This window comes from Dipodomys merriami, unplaced genomic scaffold, assembly GCF_024711535.1.
Source record: "Dipodomys merriami isolate MVZ:Mamm:240054 unplaced genomic scaffold, mDipMer1.0.p SCAF_201, whole genome shotgun sequence".
NCBI lineage: Eukaryota > Metazoa > Chordata > Mammalia > Rodentia > Heteromyidae > Dipodomys > Dipodomys merriami.
The window spans coordinates 727,501-747,475 of record NW_027203394.1 but is presented as its reverse complement, the minus strand read 5'-3'; the positions used below and the strand labels follow the sequence as shown (position 1 = coordinate 747,475).

The following is a 19,975-nucleotide window of genomic DNA, read 5'->3' as shown; positions in this document are numbered from 1 at the left end:
TCCCTCAGCTCTTCAGCTCAAGGCGAGCGCTCTACCACTTGAGCCACAGCCCCACTTTTGATTTTTCTGGTGATGTATTGGAGATAAGAGTTTCATGGACTTTCCTGCCCGGGCTGGCTTTGAACCAAGATCCTCAGCTCTCAGCCTCCTGAGTAGCTAGGATGAGCCACCGGCGCCTGGCTATAATAACAATTTTAAAAGTTAAAACACCTAGCATCACAAAAGGGCAGAAAGCTAAGTCCTCAGTGATTCTGTCATGTGAGAATCTGGGGCTGTAGGAGCCCATGGTTTCCTTTCTATTCTGAGTGATTTTATGTTGTGGACCTTTGTTTTGAATTTTGAAGTTAGATGGAGGTGTTCTGCCTGACACCATCGCGGGAGGGGAAGGTGACATTTATGAGCGTTTCTCACCTGAATTGCCTTGTGGGAACAGAATGACGTAACTCACAGAATGCAAATCACACCTCTGGGGTTGTTTATTTAATAAGACGGCGTTAATCAATGTGTGTGTGAGTGTGTGTGCTGCATTGTGCCAAAATTGAACGCCGCTGGTACCGTGGAAGGGGGAAATGTGATGAATATGTATTTAGAATAAATCTTCACCGCCCAGGTGGAGGTTTTCACGGTGTCAACCTTGAGGTCATCAGTACCTTCCAGAAGCAGGGTCCTGGGTATCTTAAATATTCATTTGAAAATTATTATTCTGTGGAGTCCCCGGGAAAGAGAGTCAGGAGTCTGTTTGCCCTCCACGTTGGCTTTCTGGGGAAAAACCTGTCCCACGAGAAAGTTGTGGTCCCGTGCGCGATGGTTCTGCACAATGGATGTCAGTGGTTAGAAGCGACTTGGACGCCTGACAGCGCCTGAGGTAGAGCCTGCCTGACGCTTCCTGACGCTGCCTGGATGTCTTCTTTTTAAAGAGACGCTCGGGTTAAAAGGAAAAAAAAAAAGACCGCTGTGATTTTCACACCTCTGGGGAGCCTGGCTGCCCAGGCCTCTGGCTGCGTTGGAGAGCCGACTTGGACCTGGCTTGTCTATTGTCTGTCCACCACGGGCCGCCCTTCCTGCTCCCTCTACCGCCCTCTAGCGTCGCTTAATCTCAACACAACAGCTTTTGTTTAGAAGCCCCAGGACGGCGCGGGGGATGCCAAAAGCTCTGTCTAAACAAGTGGGGGGGGGGGGATAATTTATCTAGGAAGCCTAAGTAACAAGTACAAGTAGCAAAGTGGCCTTGGCATCCGGGTGCCGGTGTTCATCCTCCTGGCTCCTTGGAAGGCTGAGATCTGAAGATCGCAGTTCGAAGCCAGCCCGGGCAGGAAAGCCCATGAGACGCTGATGTCCAAGGAACCACCACCAGAAAACCGGAAGTGGGAGCTGCGGCTCAAGGGGTAGAGCGCCACCCTCGAGCAAAAGGGCTCAGCGACAGCACCCAAGGCCCCGAGTTCAAGCCCCGGGACTGGCACACAGAGGACAAAGGCCTTGCAGCCCCGCCACCTCCACCCTGTGAATGGCAGCTGGTTGACCAGATGGCCTCAGGTGCTAGGCCAGTGCTCAGGTGGACGGCTGCCTTTTCCCGTTCAGAGAGTGTGACCCTCGGGAGCTGTAAAGGGAGTAGAAAGCACTTTGCCTACAGTTGGGGGGCTGACTCTACCTCTTCCAGGTAGAGGGGACCCGGTCAGCCGGGCCCGCCGGTGGGCAGGCACTGTTGGGTTCTATGAGGACAGCTCAGGAGGCTTGGGGGGATTTCAGACGAAGGCCAGGGAAAAGCAAGAGCACAGGAACGCTAGGCATATACAGAGTAACACCCCTGGGCCCCGCCAGCTCCCCCTTTTCCTCCTCTGCGGTAGTTGGCGCTGTCGAGCTGGCGGTTCTGGTCCACAGGGAGAGCTTGGGAAGCGTTGTCCCCCCCGTGCCCCCCCTCAAGGTGATTCTGATAGCGGAGTCGTAAAAGTTGTTTATTAACGCAGTGCCAGCTTTCCTTTTACAGTGAGCTAGGTGACGTCTTTTGTGTCACTTGGCATGGGATTAAACCTGGAAAATGACTCCGTGGCTGCATCCGGATGAGACTTGTTTTGTTGCCTGCCTCTGTCTTTACGTTAAAGGTGGAAGATCGGGATCCGAGACTAACTTCAGGCAAAAGCTCGAAACCCTATCGGAAAAACAAACGAACGCCGAGAGGGCTGGGGTGGGTGGAGGCGTGGCTCAAAGGGCAGAACGGTCCTTGGTGTCCGAAGAGCTTTGGCCTGAGTTCAAACCCAGTACTGTCCCCACACCCCCTCCAACCAGCCCCCAAACCAACCCAGCTTAGATCACCCCAAGTTCGTGTTTATGAAAGGACTAGTTAAGCCATGCTGGCCGCGGTGCAGAGCTGAATGTGTCCAAAATAGTAAATAAGGCCCAGGGCTGAGCAGCTGAGCTGTGCGTGGTGCTGGTTGGGTGGTGGCGAGGCCTGGGCCTTGCTCTGCCATTTCCCTGCGTGGGGAGATGGAGACCGAAATAGTCAGAGTCCCTCCTCTCACTGGCTGAGTGTTTCTTGCCAGTCATAGTCTACGTGGAGTTAGAATACTCAGGAGTTGTCCCTAACAGAGACAGCCCACAGGTTAATGTCTGACTCACAGCCATTGCAGAGAGAGCAACCGGTGTAGTTCCTCTGGTGACGCGTTAGGTCCCCAGGACGTCCTACAGGACATTACGCCAGCCAGCACGCGGACCCTGATTGAGTTCAACACGTGACAGCCAAGTGGAAGGCCTAGGAAATAAATCCCTGCTCCGCGGCGTGGCCCCCACCCCTGTGGCCCCAGGTGTCCCCAGGAGAGACGGAGACAGAGAAGTTACAAGCCCAGTGAGTCATTAACTCACCTTCTGGCTTCCTCTGTCTCCGTGATTTACTCCAGTGGACCAAGCCTGGCTGGTTCTGGAAAAGAGAGAGGGTGGGAAGGAGGGAGGAGAGGAGGAGGAGGGAGGGAGGGAAGGAGGAGGCTGCCAGTCAGGGGTTGGGGAGTACAGGCTATCAGGCTGGAGAGAGGAGATGGGGTGTCTCCAGCCGTGGCAAATAGGAAGCGGAGGTGGGTGTGTACCTCTTTCGAGGGGTAGGGAAATGGGGATCCTTCGGGCCACACTCCCTGAGGCGGATGAGAAAGCAAATTGTCTCGCAGCCTCTTTCTGAGCCAACGTTTCGTGGAAATCATGACCCGTGACCCCCTCGCGCCAGCCGCAGCGTGCGGAAATTCACCTCCCGCCTTGATGAATCACGGACTGGCGAAAATGGCTACCGAGGGCCAAACAGACAATCTAGAAACGTATTCGTGCTCACCCCTTCTTGATCATTTTGCATCGAATAGAGCAAACACACCAAAACAACAACAACCACAGAAGAATCATGGACTGGTGATGGCTGTCATGTAGTTCTGTGGAAAGGAAACACGCCGTTCAAATTGATTGAAAAACCCGAACCCGGGAACTCGGTGTGCATGTCGGGGACCGACTGGTCTGACCATGCCCCATTAATAATCCCAAGGCTTGTGCCCGCTTGTCCGGCCCCTTCCCCTGCCTTTGATGGCCGCAGTTGAACTGTCTTTGGAGGGCCCCGGGCGCTTTCTGAGTCTACATTTCCCCCTCTCGTTTTCTCTCGGCAAGTGGAGAGCAAGCTCTTCACGCACCCCTGGCTTGGTCTTGATAGACCGTTGCCCGTCTGTGGCTGGCAGATAATTCTTTCCAAAGCAGAGAGTGTGGCTTTTTTAAAGAAAGAAAAGATCAATAATACTATTCATGGCTTGTTTTTACAGACTCGAATGCAGAAGAGACCCCCTCCCTCATTCCATCGGGTCTCTCACCCATACTCCTAGAGTTCTTCATCCAGAGCGAGGGGAGGGAGGGAGGGAGGGAGGGAGGGAGGGAGGGAGGGAGGGAGGGAGGGAGGGAGGGAGGGAGATGGTACTCTGTGCTACTGGGTGTGAGGAGCTGTTCTTACGTTCCGGCGTGGTGGATGGTATCTGCCCTCCCCCTCCTCTCCCTCCCCCTCCTCCCCTGGCCTCCCCCCTCCTTCCATTCTGTAGTGTGGCTCCGGCTCCCTGAATGAAAGACAACTCCGACCAAAGGAGCTAAAACACGCCCGGCAACCAGCGCCCGGCACTGTGGAGCGCATTGTTTGCTCTCAGCGCCGTGGAGCCAAATCTCATTTTTCAGCACAGTGTGGTCTAGGAGTTTCCACGCCGTCCGCCCCACAGAGCCGCCATTCTCTCCCTGGGCCAGTGCCACTCAGTCCTGTGGCGGCCAATTATAATTCACTGCCCTCCCTCGGCTGGGCCTGGGGACCGCAGGGCAGCAGCTGCCAGATTAAATACACGCTAATGACACCGGCGTGAGGCGGCGGCGGGGCGGGGGGGGGTTAGAGATGGGGTGCTACTGTGTGGCAATCAGATGTGGGGGGGAGTCAGACGTAGGAGAAATCGAGCTTCGTTTAAAGGTAAACGAGGCCAGGGCTCACGTTTCTGCACACTGCAACGAACAAGTACGCAAGTCACCCGAAGTAGGTGTGCTACAAAGTTGGGGAGCACATGCAGATCCAGAGCGAGAGTGTTGTGTGTGTTCCGGTATCCTCTATAGCCCCCCCCACGGAACCCGGGTGTATTGCCCAGCCCTCTGTACCATACCCATAGGATTCTCGTGGCTGCTGCTTCTTGTTGTTTTCCTTAAACGTTCCCAGGTCATTGGCAACTGGCTGAGTGAAAAACGTGCCCGACTCTCTCCCCTCGGGTCCCACTGCAAAGTGATTTCCTGGTGGATTTATCAAGTTGCCTCCCGTGTGGTATTTCTGCCCCCGCCCTGATTCTGGATGTAGGGTGGGGGTCAATGGGCCCTCCTGCTCCCCATTCCTCTCTCATTTCTCCACGGTGCCCGGGCCCGAGCAGAGCCTCCCCTCCCTGAACCTGACCCTGGAGGGGCTTCATTTAGCACCACCTCGTCCGCTGGCCACGTCATCAGGGCGGCATTTTGAAGAGCTCTCTCTCAGGGCTACACCCTCCTACCTACCCAGCTTCCCTAAATCATTCCCCAGGTAATCTGCCTTTCCATTTTCAGCTTGATGAACTGAGACAGGTTGGAACGGCTGGCAGCCAAAGCCTGTTTGTTGTTGTTATTATTATTATTATTATTATTATTATTATTATTATCAAATTTGATGCTCTATTCTTTTGGCTCTGGTGCTGAGACTCGAACCCGGGGCTTCTGATTCTCTCATTTGGTGTTTCCTGTCAAGACCACTTGAGCCACAGCCCCACTTCCAGCATTTTTGTGGTTCATTGGGGAATAAGAGTCTCACAAGCAACTTCCTACCCAGGCTGGCTTTGAACCGCAATCCTCAGATCTCAGCCTCCTGAGTAGCTGGGGTGAAGGGTGTGTGAGCCACCGAAGTTTGGCAGTGTTTCTAACTTGTACTCTCCTAGCGTTCTGTTTAGGTAAGTAGCAAGCTGATGATGAGCTACAAAGAATGGGGGGAGGGTGGGGAGGCAGGGGAGAGGCAGATTTGGCTTTCAATGTCTTCCTGACCCACTTGACTCAGACCTGGCAGATCAGAGGCTCCGGGCTGGAGGCCCAGGGGCTGGTGGAGCAGGGAACACCCCACAGTGAACAGAGACAACCAATCTTTTGTGTATGTGTGTGTGTGGGGGGGGGGGAACCAGCATCTTTCCGAGGCCCGTGATCTTCCAGAGATCTAATGATCAGATGATCAGAAAAGCCAGGCTTTTATCGGAAGGTTCTGGCCCTGGCCATTTTAATGCAGCACAGAGCTCATGATAAACCCAAGCTTCCATTATTTCTATTAGGTTGCAGAGCCCCAGGATGCTGGGCAGGGGGGTTGGGGGTGGGGGAGGGAGGGCTGGGGTCTGTGCACAGACTGCACAGCTCAGATGCCGGCTGGACACAGCACAGAGGCTGCCCTCCGACCCCCCGCCCCCCATCTTCTCATTTCAGATCCAGGAGCCTATCATATGCCTGTCGGTATCTCCACATCGTGTTAACATTAGCAGTTTGGGAGTACTCTTTCCCAGGCCCGGTTTCGAGTTCAGGCACTGAAAGGTGGAGAGAGGACGGTGTCGGATGACCCAGGAGATGAGCCCTCGCCGGCTAATCTCTCCTTTCCTAAAATAAGGCAGACATGGCTGATGGGGGGGGAGGGGGGAGTGGCCATCTCTTGCCTTTAAAATAAAGACCCGGGCAGGCTTAGAAGTCATCAAGGGAAACGCAGAGGAGATTAATGATCTAAAAGAAGCGGGGGAGGATGCGTAGGACGCCGAGGTTTCAAGACGACTAGGTCATGGCCGCTTGGAAGCCTTGTCCATCATGAAAGCAATGAAAGAGAAAACCTACCCCGTTCGCCCCTTTCCACGCGAACTTGAACTCAGGATTTAGGTCCCTGGTTCCTGTTTGCACCAGCTTACATAGGATCTTACGACGCCCACCAAGAAGAACCACGAGCGATGGCACCCGTGCGTGGCGGGCCCGTTCCACAGAGCGGGGAAGGGAGGGTCTCCGGGGTCACAGGTCGCAGGTCACCAAGTTGGATGCGCACTGTGGCAGAGTCCCCGGTGTAGAAGTTACCGTCGGTGACTTTGGGGTTGCCTGCCCCGACAGGTGTTAGCTTTGTATACAAGCACGGGTTTGGAGGAAAACGCGCAAGTTTGGAATAAATGGAGCGCTCGCATTCCTGTGGTTACCGGGAAAGCATTCACACGGCCCCGTCCGTTAACAGTAATTGGATTTATGCCTCATTAGAAGAGGATAATTTCCCACTTATTATAAATAACACGATTCGTGTTTCATGTATCTTGCTCGTATCACCGGCGGACGTGGGATGAAAATTAACCTCCTCCCCCCACTCCCACCCCAAGAGAGGCCGCGGAGGGCCGCCGGGCTCCCATCCGCCCCCCGCCCCTCATCACACAGGGACGGGAGTCATCCGATCATCTCTGGACGCTAGCAAAGCCCTGCTCCTACTCTCGAGCGAGGTGAACTTCTCAGACCTCCGCGAAGGGTTCATTTCCTGATTTCAGGCTTCAGACGGCACAGGTTTATCAAGGCGTACAAAACAATCTGTTGGTCCGTCCTGGGCTCTTAACTAATGGTACTCTGTATGTGATTATTATTATTATTCTTCCCTCCCTGCTTTTCAGAGACATCAAAGAGGTGACATATCAGGTCCATTTTATTGTTTGCTTGTAATGGTTTTTATTTTTTATTTCCAGTTGATTCATCCGGGAGCTCCAAAAGTGCTTATTTGTCCCTATCAGCTGGCACCAAGCGCTCTTAAATGAGTGGTTTAGACTACTCTGCCTACAGGTCACGTATCTCTTCTTAGAGGGATCTTTCCAGAAGCAGGACAGAGGAGAGGGGAGGCCGGGCTGTCCACTGCTTGCTTTAGTCCCCAAGGCAGCATTCAGCGAGGCGCCGAGTCTAACGAGCATGCTGTTGGATGTGGCCCAAACCCCACTGTGGTTTACAGACTCCGTCCAGAGCCCGGCTGCCCTGGCCAGGGAGGCTGTCAGGCCAGGCCGAGGGCGCTCCGCCGAGCCTTCGCCGGCCTCGGGATTCCCGCTGCAGAAGGGAATGTTAAGCCTGGTGCTGCTTGTTGCTCAAACGCATCTTCCCTGGATGCCGGAGCCGTCCGGTGGTATCCTGCCGGACACCCCCCCCCCAGCTTTGGGGCTCATCAGAGACCAGTAGGCCCCAAACGTTAGGCAGTTGAGACTCTTGGTCCAGACCTGTGGGGAGCTGTGAATAGGTAGCGAGCGGACAATCACACACAACCACCACGATGGCATGCACACACGCGAAGGTGTGTCCTGGGGTGAGGCTGCACACACCCCGGGCCGGCCTTCGCTTGCAGCTGTAGCAGCAGGCCAGCAGAGCAGCAGGCTCGAGGAAGGCTTGAACCAGGATCTCCTGAGTTCCTGGCACCGGCCACGCCCTACCTTGTGTGCAGAGGCTTTGCCCGGGCTAGTGTTGTCCAGGAGACCCCTGGGCTTCGTGGGAAACACGTCGGATGTATAGCAAACTCTCCCGGTTTGGAGAGGGATAAAACAGAGAACGCAACGGCCCTGCAGGGCACCAGTGGCTCACGCCTGTCATCCCAGCTACTCAGGAGGCTGAGATCTGAGGATCACGGTTCACAGCCAGCCTGGGCAGGAAAGTCCGTGAGACTCCAATAAACCACTAGAAAACTAGACGTGGCGCTGTGGCTCAAGCGGTAGAGCGCTCGCCTTGAGCTGAAGAGCTGAGGGACAGCACCCAGGCCCAGAGTTCAAGCCCCGTGACTGACCAAAAAAAAAGGCAAGCAAGCAATGGCCCTTCCTTAATTGGTGCCATCCTTAGAATATTAAACGCATATTGAACAATAAGGAGGGGGTGGGAAAGCGCAAATGTTTCCGATTTTTCCCCCTCCTCATGTCTGGGCGCAGAGTATATAGTCCAGGCTGGCCTGAGACCTGCCATCTAGGTCCTGAGTGCATGACCAGGTACAGATGTCAGTGAACCCTCATTTTTTATTAGGTACACCTCATTTCAAGTCCGGGGGAGTGAATTTCATGTTTTTGAGTACTGAAAAAAAAAAATCAACATAAGATGCGTGTGACTATGTTCGCGTGTCTTGACTCGAAATATTTATAGGATGACCGGGATCTTGTTCTTAAGCTCAAAACGCAGGTTTCCATAGGTATTTTGTTGGATATGTTTTGTTTTGTTTTGTTTTTTCCCAAAACCGTCAGTGCTGTAGATCTGCAGGACGGGATGGACGCTCACAGCATTACTTCTCGTTTCTTTTATACCACAAGATTAAAAAAAAGAGAGAGAGAAGATGACTGTTGAAAGACTAATAGATCTTTTAAAATCCCTTCTAAAGACTCTCAGGAAGTACCTGATTCAAAAAGACAAAGCACAAAACAGGATGACTTCACGGAAATCAGGCGAGGGGAGGAAAATAGGTTCGGGAACCTAAAATAAATCGAATATGTAACACCTTTCCATTCTGTCCCCTTTTCTGCTTGTTTGTCATGAGAATCTATATTTGTGGAGAAGTCAGTTGGCTGCTTATCAGGCTGTGTTTGCTGGAAGAGCGATAATGAGCAATAAAGAGGTGGGAAGGGGAAATGTGGGGGCGGGGCGCTTGGCAGGGTGGGTCTGGCTTCGGCCTGCTCTGGTCCCCCGTGTGCTCTTACGTTAATTGGAGAAGGTTAGGACCAGCCCCCTCTCATGAGTAGGGGGCTCTCCGGGCAATCTGCCTGCCTGGGATCTAGAGACACGCGTTCCCAGTAATTACAGTGACATCCCCGTGGTCTGGTTGAGTGGGTTGATGGAAAGCTTTGTTCTGGGACCAGAGGCTGATCTAAGAAGCATTACCTGAGAAGTCATTAGAATTGCAAAATGGTCATTCCTCAGGCCCGAATGCCCAGCTTGGGTGATCTCTCTGCCTGTGTGTGTGTGTGGGTGTGTGTAAGCAATTTGAAGGATGAGGACATTAAGATCATGGTGTGCAAAAATAGGTTCTTTTAAGCCAGGCGCTGGTGGCTCACACCTGTCATCCTAGCTACTCAGGAGGCTGAGATCTGAGGATTGTGGTTCAAAGCCAGCCCGGGCAGTAAAACTGGTGAGACTCCTATCTGCAATAAACTACTCAGAAAAAAAGCTGGAAGTGGTGCTGTGGCTCAACACACACACACACACACACACACACACACACACACACACACACACACAGTAGGTACTTGAGAAGGAGCGACAGCAGCGTTCTGAGCGGTGAGCTCACTCCTCCACGGGCACATCAGGGTATTTGTTAATAGTTTATCTTCCAAGATGTGAAGAAATCAAAGTGTCTCTGGGAAATAATTACCGGGACCCTGACTTGCTCCTGACTCCCTGTAATGGGGAGGAAGGCCGGTCTTGGCTCACAGCCCAAAGGCCACCTGGGCAAACTCTGCTCGGGCAAGAAGGCTGGGTGGAGCCGGGCAGGACCGTCATCACCGAAGCCTGTAGGGTCATGACCGCCGCCGGCTTCCATAGTTCTGACACAAGCCCACCGTGACTGTGTCCTTGGCTTCCAGCACACGCACATGCGTGCGCGCGCGCACACACACACACACACACACACACACACACCAGAGATGACTTACCATTTTATTAAAGCTCCTCGCTTCCAGAAACAAAACAAAACTGTCTTACCCATTATCCCAGGCTCCTGAAAACCTCGCTGCTCAGGGAGGGCTGCATTAGGCGCATGCGGAAACATTCGGAAGAATTGGCGGATCTGACTGGGGCCGAGGAGATGGCCGGAGGCACCGACCCTCTTTTAGGAGGGAGGGGCTCTTTGCCTGCTGTTTCCGGCTCTAGGCCCCCAGCCCCCCCCCCATATTCCACAGCAACCAAACCCAGCAGGTGCTACTCGACCGTCCCCCTCCCCCACTCGGAGTTCCCGGCCTCCCGCCACGTCACCTTGTGTGCCGAAGTTTAAAGGCAATAAACGCCGTGCGGGTGGAGCAGAGACCGCGAAGCCATCGCTCTGACCTGGCAGCTTTGGGGTGTCAGCATCTCCATCCTCCCTGACCCACAGAATCCATCCTGAGAGCCTGGAGTCCACACATCTAAGGGGGGGTGCTAGGGAGCTGGGGGACCCTCTTTCGGGGTGTGCTGCAGGGCAGGCCCGGCCATGTCCCTGATTTTGGGAGGAACGGCCACCCGTGGCGGGCAGTGGTTGGAATGAGCACCTTCAGCGTTCTAGAAACAGTCACAAGGATGTGTAAATATGAAAGTATGAACGCACTGCTGGAGGGAAGGATGGGAGTCCGGTCCCAAGCTCTGTGATTCCTCCCAGGCGTTCCCCAAAATCTCGGGGAGCCAGAGGATTCCTTTTGCTCACTTCTACGCAATTGCGTTCTGTCTGCGTGAGAAACTGGCCGTCAGAGAATCCAAAACCCTCCTGATGTGTCACAAGAATGGCATTTGTTGTTTTTTTGTTTTTGTCTGTGGTGGGGTTTGAACTCGGGACCAGGGCGCTGTTCCCAGAGCTTCGTTGCTCACGGCTAGTGCTCCACCACGTTGAGCTACAGCCCTACTTCTGGCTTTGGGGTGGTTCGTTAGAGATAAGAAAGAGCCTCAGGGACTTTCCTGTGTGAGCTGCCTTCAAGCCCTGATCCTCAGATCTCAGCCTCCTGAGTAGCTGGGATGACAGGCGCCCGGCTCATCTACTTTATTTTGTGTTCTGCCAACACAAATTTGTGTCAGCATGTGGTGGATGTGTGTGTTGCTTTCCCCTCTCCCCCGCCCCCTCCAAAAAATCTGGGCTAAACCATCCTAGAAACTGGGTGCAGCGAAGAGTTGACATTCTTTGAGTTAAAGAATGGGAGCCTATGGATTGGGTTGTGTCCCGTTTATTCTCTGTTGGATATTTTGACATTCGCGCTGCATATACAAATGAGTATTCTCTACCGCTCGTCTGTGTGGAGACTTTTCTAGGGAGTGGGAGGTGTTTTCAGTAGAGACCCAGAGAAGGTTGAGCTAGGCTTTTTGTTTTGCAGAATATTTCAGGAAACGGGGGAGCAGAGAGAGAGGTTTTGAGCGGAAGAGAGCCCTGTCTGATCTGGGTCGATTTGTCCCCCTTCATCTTTGTGTGTTGTCCGAGCTAAAGATGCCCCCTCCCCCCCCCCCCAGGAAGGAGGTGGGGAGGGGCAGAATACCAAGGAAAATGGGAAAGGGGAGATGGGCCGTGTGCATGGGAAGGCAGGTCCTTCTGCCGGCTGAGGAAGCCTCTGGAAGGTCTGCGGGGTTTTCTCCCTCTACTCTGGGTAGCCATTCGTGCATCAGATGTGGCCGGGTGCGTCCTAACTATTAATTAGCGTTTGAACTTGTAATGACAATAATGCCAGCTTGGTGTGCCGATGGGGTGAACGTGTGTGGGTGGCCTCTGAGTGCAGGAACACGCACGATCATTAACCCTGAACCCGACACACTGGCCTGGGGTGGCCTCCTTGTAGAACGTGGCTTTCAGGTGCCATTGAAGGCTAACAAGTACCCCCAAAATAATAAGCTCCTGCCCTTGATGATCCTGCCCTTCCCCCACACACACGGAAAACCAAACCTAGACAGAGAGGCCTGAGGTGTTCACCGGGAACCGAGGGACCCCGTGGGGACCTGCTCCCAGGATACAGTCCAGAGTCAGCAACGGCAGAGCAGTCCGGCCCCGCCGCCGGCCCCTCCACCGAGTTACTCCTGTCCGCGGATGAGGACTGAGCGCTCGCACACCCGTTGGCGAATGGAAAATAGTGTTTACACAAGGCTTCTCCCCATCTGCCTTCCACCGTGCGGAACCGGGCTGCCACCCCCGTGCCAAAGGATGCCGACCCGAAGGAGAAGACGTTGTTGGCAGGCGCCGGGGCCGTCAGAGGAGAATGAACTCTCCAGGAAGACATGGAGCCAGCAGTGACCGGACAGGCCAAATGAATCTCTCTGCCACTCTCTGTCCCCTCCCGCTGTCTCTCCCCTAACACCTACAGACACAGATCCGCGTGTATAAAATACGCGGGATCACAAGCACCCGCCCCCTCGGCCGACCTTCTGCGCCATGATCCTGGTGGAGTCGCCACGGCGCACCTGTGGATAAACAGGCAGCTCATCCCTTCTGGGTGTCAGGCTATGAGCCGGGCCCGGGCTCTCCCGGGATGAGAGGTACCCAATGAGCTCCACACCAGGCAATCTGTCAAACAAAAGAAGGAGGTCACCCAGAGACAGACGCACAGGCCCGGGTAGAGAGCTGGCCTCCTACTGCATGGTTCAGAGACTGAGGTTGAAGTGGTCAGAGAGGGGTCCGCAGGACTGTGCTGCTATTTGTCTACTACCTATATGATTTATTGCTTATTGTTGGTACTCTACGGGGGTTTGAACTCAGGCCCCTCTAATCTCTAAGCGGGTGTTTTACCGCCTGAGCCACGCCCCCCAGGCCCTACTCATCTGCTTTGAAAGAGGAATTTCAAATGATCTCCAGTCAAAAGCATGATGACGGGTAATTTTCTAATTAAAGAATGGTATCTCCTAGTGTGATAATAGCTACATACTTTGAAACTACAAGTTAAATCCTATCTCATTAGCTAAAGAAAACAGACCTCGCGTATAAAATGCTATCATTTCTTTAACTGAGAATTTATATTTTTTTATGAAAGGCTTTATAGAAGTTATCAAGTTGAGCACATGAGGATGAATAAGACGAAATGAACCTGGAACAGAAAGTAAAACTAATAGGGAAAAAAAAAAAGAGGAAAAGCAGGCTAGTAAACGCCCAAGAATGTATACCGGCCACTAAGCAATAGAATGCAGCTTAGCTTGTCTAAAGCCAAGTGAAGTGCAGACCGGAAGTGAAATAATAGCCAGGTACAAAGGACTCAGACTTCGAGGACCCTGAAAAATCACTAAATCTCAGGATCTACCCGAGAGGGGAATAAACAGTGCTGAAAATCGGTGTGGCTCGTGTGGTAGGATGAATTGGGGACACACTCAAGAGAAGGCTGTCCGTGTTTCAGGGCTGGTTTTAAAGCGTTGGAGGACGTTTAGAAGCGTTGCAGCCATGCCCACGGTGTTTGTGGGAGGTACCAGGGGTGGAAGTCTGGGGTTGTGTTACATAAGGACAGGTATTTAAAATCACATTTAATCCGCAATGACGGGACACTTACTTGATTGTGGAACATGTCATTTAAAAATGTCCTCACCTCTGTGAATGATTTCCAGTGGGAAAAATAGGGTCGTCTCCAAAGTTAGGGTGACAAGAAGATGTTAGTGTAGCAAACACACCCAATTAAAATTTCAAGAAAGGAGGGCACCGCTCAAGGGGTAGAAAGCCTGCTTATGCAAGCACCGGGGCCCCAGTTCAAATCCCAGTACTTCCAAAAAAAAAAAAGGGGGGGGCAAAGAAAATTCTAGAAAAAAATCTACCAGACGCGCATGGTAATGAGGTGTGCTTGCCGCGTCCAAGGCCGAGGATGTTCTGGGGTGAAGAGGCTTAAGATGCGAGCGATTGTCAGGTTGGACTTCAGCTTTGTCTGTGACGTTGATTTATTTATGGATCTTGTATATAATTAATGTAAGCATATGGAAAGCAGGTCCTGAAATAGATTCCAGGAGATACACCTGGCAAAGGAGGTCGCTGATAAGATGAGCAGAAACAACAACGTACCCCACCCACCAACCTCTGCTCAGAGCTAATCTGGAGCGGATGCTCAGAATAACAGCGCTCCAAGAGCTCCAGACACACGGGGTGCAAAGGTCCTGGGGGTGATTCATTCCCCAGTACCCGGGGCCATGTCCACAGGGGTGCCTCTGACAGCTCAGAGACTGGGCAGGGCGGGGAGGGGATTAAAGCCCATCAACAAATTAGTCCAAGAAAGGCAATGCTTTTAAAGGATCACGCAGACCCCATTACCAATATTGGAAAAGAAAAATACACACACAATTCATGGAGGCCGTGAGCGGATCTGGTGCAGAGAATTCATGTGGAAAAGGCCTCAGGCATGGCTCGTACAAAGCGTCTGGCCCGAGATTTTAAGAGCAGGTGGAGATATTCAGCCGTTTCCGTGGGCATTTCAGTTTCCTAAAATGGAGTGTTTTGGACGCTCCCACGATTCACCCATCCTCTAGGCAACCCTGAAAGTTTAAACCCTAAAAGTTTAGGTCACTGTTACTGCCTTCCCCTCCCTTCCCCTTGGTGCCAGTCCTGGGACTTGAACTCGGGGCCTGGATGCTGTCTTTGAGTTTCGTCTGCCCAAGGCTAGCTAGCGCTCTACCACTGGAGCCATAGCTCCTATTCGGGTTTTCTGGCTCTTGGTTGGAGATAAGGAGTCCTTCCCTCCGCTGGCGAGGAGCCACGATCCTTTGATCTCAGCCCCTTGAGAAGCCAGGATTACAGGCGTGAGCTACCTGGTGTCCCTGTGGTTGAATAAGAATAAAGGTATTTTTCCCCCCTAAGTCACACACTTGGAGAATGGCCATGTGGGAAGTTCCCAGGCCTTGCGTGGCTTCTGGAAGACTCCTCCCGCAGAGGGAGAGGTGGGGGAGGAGGGTGGGCTTAAGCGCTGGTTTCTTCATAAACTGGACAGCTGGTGATGGTCCTGGGCCCCTCTGGGCCCAACCTCACCTTTCTGTGCTTATCTTTTATGATTACGAGTTCGGTTTTCCTCTCAGCCCGGCCTGTATGCGTGCGTGCACTTGTGCACGTGGGTCTGTGTGCGTGCAGTGGTGCACACTCCCTCTCGCGGCTGTTGGGGCTGCCATTTTGTTCACACACAGGAACACACTGCCCGTCTGCCTCTCTTAAGAGCCAGCCAGTCTTGAACTCGGAGCCGGCAAAGTCGTGCATGCTTTTGCCTCGCACAAGAAAGCTGCACCCGTTTGGTTGATTTTATTTTTTTTTCTTAATCACACGAGGTTTAAATAAAAAAGCCTTTCCCCCATTCAGAGGTGCTGGCTTTGGGGGGGGCCGTCCCCCAACTGCAAAGAGGGCTGGACAAGGGGGTACCTGAAGGAGCCCCGCCCATTGGGCCAATCAGGACCTAGGCTGGTTACCAGGGCGTCTGGTGGAAGATCGGAGCCTTTCTCTGTGGTCCAAGGCCGATAAGCACATGGTAGCTTGTTGTGAGAGTCGGGGGATGGTTTGCCGGCCAGCTTGGGGCTCCCCATTTTAGTGCCGTAATGTCTTCCCAACAGAGCGGTACTCAGGGAATTTCTTTCTTCGGTCCTCCCTGGGTTGGTCCGCCCCGTGCGAGATGTCCAGGGAGACTTTGATTGGTCAAAGTCCACTTGAGGTCTGAGGTGTGCAGTCGGACCCCGGTGCGGCCGGCCTTCCCACGACTGTGTCCCCGGACAATGTCTCTTTCTTCTCAGAGCTGGTGGCAAATGTCTGGGCAGAGTCTCGCCTATTTAAAACCAGCCAAGCAGGAATCCTAATGCTGCTGCGGGAGAGGAGTCTTTGGTTTAGTTGTAAGTAAACAATGGACTCTGCTCTTCCCCGCTCCCGTCGATTCTAAGCGCTCTTAGAAATGGTACCAAAGGACCAATCCAGTCCCGTGGGGGCGGGGGGGGGGGACGGGACAGGGGAGGGGAGCCCAGTACACTACTGTTCCTCAGGCTTGATTTCCCTAACTGGTGATTCTCATACAAGAAAATCAAGTTCCTCACAGGTAGAGCTGGGGCTAGACACCAGTCCAGTCTGGCGGGCACCTTTTATCTGAAATCATTCATGTGGGCGAAGGCGATGGCGATGATTGAATGATCTGGAGAGCTGTGGTGTTTTTTGTTTGTTTGTTTAATGCTTGTAGTTGCTGCTTAATGATAAACAAATATGGCGATGCCTAAAGCCTAGCATGTATGCTTGGAGCTGTAGAAGAACCTCGCTCTGTAAGCATTCCCTGGGTGGCAAGGGAAACAAAGACCGAGGAAAGGGCCGTGGTGTGGTTCACAAGGCCATTGGCATTTGGAGTCTCTGTACTGAGAGTTCCCAGGTGGGGTATTTCAAAGATGAACTGGGCTTAACTTGCACAAGACTGGATCTGATGGAGAGAAAGGGAAGGGGTGTGGGGAAGAGAGGGGTCGGGCAGGCCAGGCTTGGTGACACACGTCTGTAATCCCAGCCCTCGGGAGGCTGAGGTAGCAAGATCATGATGACGAAGCCACCCGGGGCTTTGAGAGAGACCTCGTCTTCAAAAAAGGAAACAAACAAACAAACAAACCCCAAACCCAAAATCTACCCACCTACATCAATACGCGGGATCTTTTCCCTCCAGCCTCCCTCTCTGGTCAGCCTCAGCCCCACTTTTCAGGGTGTGTCTGGATCTTGGGGTTCATGACCCCTGTAATCTCGACGGAACGCTGTTAGGCCATCTCCCATCGGAGTCAGCCTTCCTGCCTGCCGTCTGTGTTCCTGGCACCATCGACCCAGTCAGCTTGTATTTCCAGTTGGCTGTGAGGCCCAGTGGACAGTCAGCGGCCCCCAGTACAGCCTCCAGTCATTTAAACTCCAGAGATCGCACACTTGTCTGAAAACTTGTACAACGAGCTCACAACCACTTCCTTCAGATCCTTCCTGTCCTCCATGAACCAGTGGAGCTTCTATGGGCGGGCCTTACACCTGCACCCCATTTCTCCCCAGACCACTGGCCTCCCTCCCTCCCTCCCTCCCTCCTTCCTTCCTTCCATCTTCCCTCTCTCCCTCCACCTCTCCCATAATGTGACTTGGTCACAACTCCTATGCCAACTGCGCCAAATCTCATGGCCCGCGTCTTTCTCCCCGTGGCAAAGCGGCTGAATTTCCACACGCGCAAGGGTGCATACATTCCCTTTCCTGGTATTTCAGTTGCCAGAAAGGCCTGAATCTGCCATCTACCTCCTCGGTGGCCAGCGCCTGGGTGAGGTTTCTGTGGTCCCTGTGGAAAAGCCTTCGGCCGTCACAGTATAACGTCGTCTTCATGTTTGCATTCCTAAACTCAGGGACAACAACTCCCTCCTCTCCCCCAACACTGCCCAGAGCCCTGTGTGTCCAGCGGAAAGGCATCATGGGAGATGTCAGGGCCCACAGCCCAGAGGCCGGCAGTGTGGTTCAGCTGTGGGTGCCTGGGCCTGTTCCCGTCGCAGCTGGTGCTCTGTGTGAAGGGAGAGAGCAGGGGAGCACTGGACGGGGAGCAGGGGCCAGAGCCGGTCCCTGGGGAGGGGACCCTGATGTTCTCTTAAGTAGCAGCGGCCCTACGTCACCGTAAGGTTTTGGGGGACTCAGGAGCCCCTTTGGGGCTGGCAGTGGTGGAGACGGACATCTGGTGGGTGGCGTGGGCCGGACCGGGCCTGGGTGGGGGCCTCCGGGGAGAGCGTCCAGGGCCTGGCTCACAGGATACGCCAGTGAGCTCCAGCTAAACAGAAGGGCGGCGTCAAAGATGGTGGGCAGGAGGGAAGGAGAGCTCGTGGTGGAAGGACGGACAAAGCTGGCTGGGAAACCACATGGGGGTCGGGGACGGAGTCTGAGGATGCGACTCCAGGCCTTTGCGTTCAGTAACAGGTGCAGGACTGCTCGCACAGCGCTCCGCAGACCTCTGGGGCTCTGTTTTTAGTGTGTGTTTGAGATAGTCTTCCTTGCTTTTCCTGCCAGCCTCCAACGGAGGTCCTCCTGTCTGTGCCTCTGAAACATTTGGGATTAAGGGTGTGTGCCACCCTACCGTGCCCCCACCCCCGTGCTCGCCATGTGGAAGTCTTTCTGAGGGAGTTACAGGAGGAGGAAACAGGCCTGGGAGGGGAGGAGGGGGGAAGCAAATACATTCAGGTCACGGCTACCCTTTTGCATGTGTTGGATAATGAGGACAAGTTCCGCCTTGAGAAAAGGAATGCGTGTGGAATGTCAGGAAGAAAACTCAACCAACAGAGCAGGGGTGGTGCGCCGGGGCCCTGGGAACCGGGCTGAAGGGGGCCATGGAGAGCTGGGGGGCGCGGGGGGGGGGCGGGGGGGCAGGGCCCTGGGACGCGAGCTGGACCAGAAGAAGGAAGGCCGGGAGCATCCGAAGCAGTGGTTGGGCATAGAATCCTGGCGGCTGCGCTCAGCGTGAGGTGAACTCCCTGTCTTCTTCCTCGCTTTCTAGAAACGCGTGCTGGTCTGCCTGGGCCAGGATTTCCCATCATTGGGACTTCCCAGGCCATGTTCAGTTTCTCCAGGAAATCATTTCAATCAGAGCGCCCTCCCCCAAGTACCCCCACTTAGTCCCAAGTTTTCCTGAAACATGTCAGCGCTGAAAAATGTAAGAGGGCAGCCAAGGAGGCCCCGGCGAAAAGACAGAGAAGGGAATCCGCCTCTGGGAACAGCAGTTCAGTACCCCACCCCCCCCAACCTCAAACCTTCTAGAAGCACCAGAGTCACTGAAGTCTTTGACTTCACCCCCACCCCCAGCACTGGGCAGAAAGGAGACCAGGGCACCCAGCACCTAGACATTCACCGACCGTTTCCCATATGTCAGCGGGCCTGTGTCCCTAATCACAAATGTTTCTCAAACGACACTGCAGAGAGAGAGAGAGAGAGAGAGAGAGAGAGAGAGCGCAGGTGCAGACAGCTCAGACGGGGCGCAGGTGAAGCGAGCCCACAAGCAGTTGCTCAGGGCGTGGAGAAACCTGATCCCCGCATCATAAATTATACACTGTTTACACCTGTCATCTCTGTCTGGGTCCCCGTTAATGATACTTTAACAACTGGCTGCCGGTGACAGCATGAGAAAATCCAGAGCTCGCTCACTTTCTCAAAGCCACCACATTCGAAGAACAGCAAAGCTCTGGGAGCCAGGGAGGTTCTCAGCCACGGGACGGGGTGGAGGGACAGGCGGGTATTCATGAGAGGGTATTTGTGCAAGGTCTTTGGAGCATACATGTGAGTTCTACCATCCAGAAGGACTCTCATCCCAGAGACACCAGCCAGCCTGTGAGTCCTAACATTCCCGCACTGGGAGGGCCAATCAGCATCGCAGGTCCTAATATTCCCTCACTGGAAGGGCCAATCAGCATCGCAGGTCCTAATATTCCCTCACTGGAAGGGCCAATCAGCATGGTGGGTCCATTTGATTGGGTCAGGGGTTTGTGCGGGATGTGTACTCACCCCTGCCTGCCCCGCCCTGCAATGCCCAGGGCAGACCACTGGGCACTTGTTAAATAAATAAATGAATGCTTAGTGACTAATAAATGAATGCTTAGTGACTTTAAGACCAGGGAGATGACCGATGAGAGGGTATGTAAACATAGTAGTTAAGGGTGTGGGCTTTGGAGTCGGCCAGTCCAGGGTTCAAACCCCAGCTTCCCTCCTTCCTTGTCAGCGGGGGAGGAGAAGATGTCTCTCACCTATAAAAGGGGGGAGGGCGGTAATAGCAGCCTGGACCCCGGCTGCCCCAGCAGACTGAGTCACCGCACATCGAGAGCCAGATCTGAGCTG

The 19,975-nt window shown here is 53.7% G+C and overlaps 1 protein-coding gene and 1 long non-coding RNA gene across 2 annotated transcripts in view; one reads left to right on the top strand and one right to left on the bottom strand.

The window, feature by feature from the left end:
* Window positions 1-19,975, top strand: part of Sema6a (semaphorin 6A) — a 99,351-nt gene that overhangs the window by 13,213 nt on the left and 66,163 nt on the right. The window lies entirely within an intron of this gene.
* LOC138833141 (uncharacterized) lies at window positions 2,016-2,906 on the bottom strand. The gene is made up of 3 exons (XR_011373815.1): window positions 2,857-2,906; window positions 2,614-2,709; window positions 2,016-2,146 (listed from the first exon to the last, which is right to left on the bottom strand). It is a non-coding gene; the product is annotated as an uncharacterized lncRNA (long non-coding RNA).